This window comes from Mycetomoellerius zeteki, unplaced genomic scaffold (genome assembly GCF_001594055.1).
Source record: "Mycetomoellerius zeteki isolate Tzet28-1 unplaced genomic scaffold, Tzet1.0 scaffold539, whole genome shotgun sequence".
Taxonomy (NCBI): domain Eukaryota; kingdom Metazoa; phylum Arthropoda; class Insecta; order Hymenoptera; family Formicidae; genus Mycetomoellerius; species Mycetomoellerius zeteki.
This window is the reverse complement of record NW_017257543.1, coordinates 1367-7831: the sequence shown is the minus strand read 5'-3', so window position 1 is coordinate 7831 and position 6465 is coordinate 1367. Positions and strand designations below refer to the sequence as shown.

Genomic DNA, 6465 nt, shown 5'->3' with positions numbered 1-6465 from the left:
TAACGTTCGAAGGATTAGTCCGACTCGTCGATACGGTCGATGCCAAATATACGCGATTCTCCGATATCACGTCCAAGAACGCTATACGCGATAGTGACGTCTTCAATGAGCATCAACTCGTCGATTGCGAACTATTAGCTTTAGTTTTTAATACGTATGAAAAAAATGATGTAATAAGATGTGAATAAAAATAAATTCGTTCGCATTACTATGTACTTTCTTTACTTCCCATCCATTCTATCCTATGCCTCGACGCGTTATCGCATTCCGTTTAGATAAACAGCATCAATCGGCGCTTCTCTTATCGTGTCGCGACTCATGTATGCACTCTTAGAAACCTTCCCAGCGATATAGAACTATAAGTATAAAACAATATTTATTTAGAATCGTTTGATCCGTAGCAACAAAAATTTACGTCAATGCGTGACACTAAAACTGCAAACCAAAAAGAGAAAATTCTGTCTAGACAATATTGGTTAGTTAATAGATACAGTCTGGACGTGGATCGGTGATACATGACGACAAGCACGTTTCAAACTCATAAAATCGATCTAACTATCAAGGGACGTTTTCTCGTCGACAACAGGAAGTTAGTAAAACACCTTGGGTTTAAATCGTTTTATAAGTTTAAAATGTGCTTGTTGTCACGTATCATCTGTAAAAAAAATATGCTTGGTAGCTTCGCTGCAGCAAAGGATGCTTCTCAGCGTCAGTCTGTGATCGAGAGCAACGCAGAGCTAAGTGTGTAACAGAAAAAGTTAAAAATTGTATCAAAAATTAAAAATGAGCAACGTTCGGGAGCTCCTACATATTACTTACGAATACCCGGTAGATGGAGTAAGTATTTTTTATGTTTTTTTAAATCGCGTAAAGGAGACACGGTAGTGTCTCGACGCGCAGCGACACTGCCATGCCTCCAGTTTTATTGATATAATGTATATATTTTCATTTTTTTTTTATATTATGTGTATATTATTATTATTTATATATTAACATTTTTTGTTTTTTTTTCAAGTACCTCATGGTCGACAGCCACTGCATGGAGTGGTTGACTCTGAAAAATGAAATAGGAGTGCAGATCGTCCCATTGGTATGTTCAATATTTATTAAAAATAAAGTATATCAATATGCTATTTTTTTTATAGTAATATTCACAATTCTTTTTACAGCCTATATCGCGGGGTGACATTAAAATCCGAGGCTTTATCAATTGCTCGAATCGACGGTTGGTGAGACTCCAACGGCGATTGGCCAGGGAGGACCGAATTTGGAGCGACGTGTGGATTGGCGAAGACCTGTATTTGCAGGAATTATTCGGCCTCCGACCCTACATCTGTATAGATTTGTAAGTATTATTATTTTTTTATATTATATATATGTAAAACTTCTTTTTTTCTGCATCTTGTATATGAATATTAATAAATAGAATATTAATGATCATCTTGAATCTGTAAATAATTTATTGCAAAACAATATTACCTCGGTCAGGATTTGAATCTGAAGTAATATTTTTTGCAATAAATTATTTGTAGATTATTTGATTGAATGTGTGTGTGTGTGTTTTCATTTTTCAGAGAACAGCTACTTTGCTATTACAGCAGTCGCCAGCTTCATCATCACAGCAATCAGGTTCATCAGCGTTAGAACGATCCTCTGTTTCATCATTACAACAATCAGTTGCATCGTCACAGCAATCGATTGTATCAGAAAATACGGGTCCTCCGACTACTTGTTTTGTAAAAAGTCAGAAGCGAATCGAAAAGGGTCGAAAAAATGATCCGATAGAAAGTGCTTTTTGCAAAATTAATACTACGTTGAGTACGATGGCAAGTCAGGTGTCCTCTAGAAGGGATGAAAGTTTCTTGGAAAAGAACGATCCTGATATTCTTATAGGAAAGCTAGTCACCGCAGAACTCAAAAAAAACAACGAAACCAAAGAAAAGTACATTAAAAAGGAAATTTATGGAAATATTATATTTTTCTGATAACTAATAATATAAAATACAAATATATATGTTATAGTATAATAAATATATTTTTTTAAAAGTATAATAATGTTTTTTGAAGTACAAGAAATGTTTTTTAAAATACAAGCATGTTATAGTATAATAAATGTTTCTATTTCAAAAGTGTAATAAATGTTTTTTAAGTATGACAAATGTTTTTTTAAAAACAGTCAAGATCATTTATTTAATTACAAAAAATTATTGTTACATCAAGAGAATAATACTGATATATTTCATAAAAAATCTATTCTTTTTATACCTCAAGTTTAGTGCAATAAGTTAGGATGAGACAAATATAACGTCTCACTTCAACTTATTACACTAGTTCAGAACTTTTAAAAAAGAGCAGACTTAAAATTCATTTGAAAAGAATAGAAATGTCATACAAAATTTATTTCATAATCATTAATAATGTAAATATGTTTTATATTAATATTTAAAATTTTCAATTGTACGTCATATCGCGATGTAATCCTTGATGTATATATTCGAACTGCCATGGAACTTGGCCAGCAAGTGTCATGAAGTATGATGACAGAGTATCTCGCATTGTATAAGCATCTTTCGTAGCTCGATGTGCTCCGCATTTTCCGATGTGCCTTATATGGTCACTTTGCGATTGTTGTCGCCATTCTCCTTCGATTATTTCTCCTTTTTCGGTTTCTCTATCTACGAATTCAGGCGGACAATATTTTTGCTGCTGCGGTGCTTGCTCATCGTTTTTTGTTATTAGAAAATTGTGCAAGCACATTGCTGCTAGTACATATTTGTCAACAACATCTGGGCTAGCACAAATTGATCTTAGAAATATCCTCCATCTAGCTGATAGAATTCCAAAGGTATTTTTTATCGTTCTTCTGCTGACCCGTGATAAGCGATAGTTGAAAATTCTTTTTTGATCATTTAAAAATCTGCCTGGATAAGGTCGCATTATGTTGGTAGACATTTGAAAGGCTTCGTCGGCAACAAAATAGCAAGATGTTTCTTAATCACTTCCTGGAAGATGAGCTATTCCTTGTGGCAAGTTCAACGTACCTTCATATAATGCTTTTCCAAAGGTTGATCTTGATAGAATTCCCCATCGCTATCGCTGCCATAAGCACCTATATCGAAAAGCTATAAAAGATATAAATCTATATCTGGCATCACAAGCGGCCATCAATACGAGACTAAATGTCTTTTTGTAATTAAAGTACATAGATCCAGAGTTTGGAGGTGCCTAAATTGTTATGTGCTTGCCGTCTATTGCTCCAGCACAATTTGGCAAATTCCACAAGCTTAAAAAAATCTGACCAGATCTCTTTCTATTCGACTTCTGTCGGAGGTTTCAAATAGATCGGCATTAAAACATTTGCTATAACGGAGCATGTTTCTTTCACAATCATATGAGCAGTAGATTCTCCGATTCTGTAAGCTAGAGCCACAGATAGCATTTGGTCTCCGGTTGCCAAATGTCTAATGTAACAAATTATTAATAATTATACTAGTTATTGTGAAACAAAAAATACAATTAATAAATTAAATATAATTGTTACGTCCAGACTCCACAGTTCTTTTCTTCGATTAGAATTTTCGTCATAACCATAAAGATTATTATCGGTAGACCACCTGTTTCTATCAAGGGAGTTACAATGGTGACGAGCCAATTAACACTCGCCTTTTGGACTAGTAATCCACTCGGGACGGAGTCATCGAATTAAATATTCAAACCACGTGTCGAATAAAAGAACTTTATCCCGAGGAACAGAAGAAGTAAATAGATAAAGGATTATAAACCGAAACGGCGGTTGTCAATAATAAGTGACACATGTGGCTCTGAACTATCGAACATCCGGCAACTGGTCGATGACGAATGTTGTTTTAGACACATATCCCCGTATCCCATTTCACAACCGATACCCTTAATCCTAATCCTACATTACCAGTAACATACGCGAGGCCTGCACGCGGGACTACTAACTCGCGAATATAAAAGGAGGCCTTTCGCGAGCAGCAGTCAGAAAGAATTTAGGCTCGAGCGAAGCTCTGTTGGTTTGCGATCTTACCAGTCCGCTTACAAGTAAGACACTCTGCCGGTCCGCGATTAAATTTTAATTGTGATTCGCGACACGGTCGAGTCATTTTGGTGTCTTCAAATCACGTGGGTCCACAGGACATCCAACCACCAGAAACCACTGAAGCTAACCTCCGACGGCCATCCTTCCAGACTAATAAAAACTGAGTAGCAGTAAGTTCAAGTTACATATATATATATATATTCACCGCGAAATCTAACTCGAGCTATAACCATAGTACCACGCTTAACCAATCGCCCATACAAGGGTTGGCGTAAAAGCCGGGCCTACCTTGAAGCGCGGAAACTCCTGGACCAGGCGTACCAGGAATATCGCGAAAACCTCCGGGACCAAAGCAACCCTGCCAAGGACGCTTTAGCTCCTCCACCACCACCGGCTCAACCCAGTCAACAAGGAATAGAGGCGATACCTCCTCTTTCTCCTTCACCTCCCCCTCGATCTCCGTCACCCGCATTTTCGTACGCTCTAACCGAGCGAATCTTCCCTGACTCCCCACCCCCAACTTCTGATTCCTCTATCCAATCCATCCCTCTTTCACCACGACCGCTATCACCATCCCTTTCGACCTCGAGTGTGGAATTCGTAGAAGAGAGTTCCCACCTCCGCGTTACCATTTTTTCATCCATCCCGAGGATTCATTCGAATCCTTAATCGCCAAATTCCCGCGTACAACACAACCTCTCCCACTCGATGCCTATATAATCGGTCCTGATTATTTTGATCCTAACGAAATAAGAAATGCCATAGTTGGACAGCCACCCCATGCAGCAATCCCTGTAATCCTTCCCCGATCACCTGTTCCTTATCTCGTCCCTGTGAGATTCTTTCACAATCTTTTCCCCTTTCTCCGTTGTACTTCGTGAAATACCTTAATTCCTGTATTGCCTCTCCGTTTATACACACTCACAAAACTAACTCATAGACCTAGTCATGACCACCATGATCTCTCAAATTTCCGAGAATACACATGCACGCATATATACATATATATATATATATTCTTATTAATAAGTGTAATAGTTACTAATAAAGTTTGTAAGATAAGTCGATCGTGTCCTATTAATATCTTTCGCGAGAGATATGAACGTTAAATTGTAACGAGATTCTATTTAGTACTATTTTATAAAGATAGACTTAAATTTTAATCATAAATCCAAATAATAATGTTTGGCTATACTTCTACTGTAAGATTTAGTGTTAACAATAAAATAGAGTACTTGTAAAATGACGAACTTCAATCTTCATTTATTTTAGAATCGTAAGACCTCGTACCTACTCCCACTGCTCGACACAGATCGTATGTGGTCCGGTCCCGAGTTACAAGGATTAAGTTTCTTGACTCAAAATTCGGACCGACGTTCGCACTGCCCGTTGGAAACAGGTGTTATAGCATCCCTTCAGGACGTTGACCCATATTCCAGAGCTATAAGAGGTGCGTTCGACTCGCTCTATCCCCTTCCCGCGGATGCATGCGAGACAAAGGGTCTACTCTAACGTCCTTCCTTGCTCCAACCTTATTACTCCTTCTTTCTCTAAACCTATCCGCACACATGACCGGAGTTCGGACGTAACATATTTATAATAGTTGAAATGAAAATATACCTCAATGTTATTGCAAGGCGCTGTTCTGGACATATTGATGGTCTTATACTGTTTTTTCTCAAATGTGGTTCTACCAGTCGAAGAAGTTCATAAAATGTAGGCACATCCATTCTTGTGTACCGAAAAAAGAGTCTGAGTCTTCTTTTAATTCCGAAAACAGAGTTGAGAAGTCACCATACTGTGAACGCCTCTGATTTATAGGACGTACCCACCACCGTCGATTTCTCCAATGTTTGTTTTTTTCGGCTTTCCATGCAATATATAATGCTAGCACAGATATTTGCATTGGGTAATTATTCAGAATACCTCCCTCACCTCCGATTTCGATGAAATTAGGTTTATTCGACGCGTTTTTGCACAAAACGAAAGAATCTGGCAGAAAAAAGTGTCGCTCTGCCTCGCGAACCGAGATATTTAGCGTTAAAGTTGACGACTCTGCAGGTTAGGAAATCTGTCATACCGACTATGTGTAGTGCTACCAGTATGCTTTCTTCATGCTCTCTGACTTCATGCGCATGCGTCTCGTTACTTGTCGGTCCAACAGGCACCAAATTTAAAATGTGTGCTATAAAACAAATAAATCCTAACCCATGTGGACAGTGGGGTGTATAGACAGTAATGCTTGGGTTCGGGCGGCTACGCCGCCCGAACGGAAAATAAAAAAAAAACCTACCCGCTTGGGACCTAACCGTCTAGAAGTTACAGCTGAGACAGTGTCTGCTTGGAATATTTCTAACCCATGAAGACAGTGGGGTATGAGAATGTCTTTTTAACTAGACAGT

At 38.0% G+C, this 6465-nt stretch overlaps 1 pseudogene; it reads right to left on the bottom strand.

Annotated features, from left to right (window-relative positions):
- Window positions 1–2451: 2451 nt before the first annotated feature.
- LOC108727805 (uncharacterized) lies at window positions 2452–5793 on the bottom strand (annotated as a pseudogene).
- Between the last annotated feature and the right edge of the window lie 672 nt (window positions 5794–6465).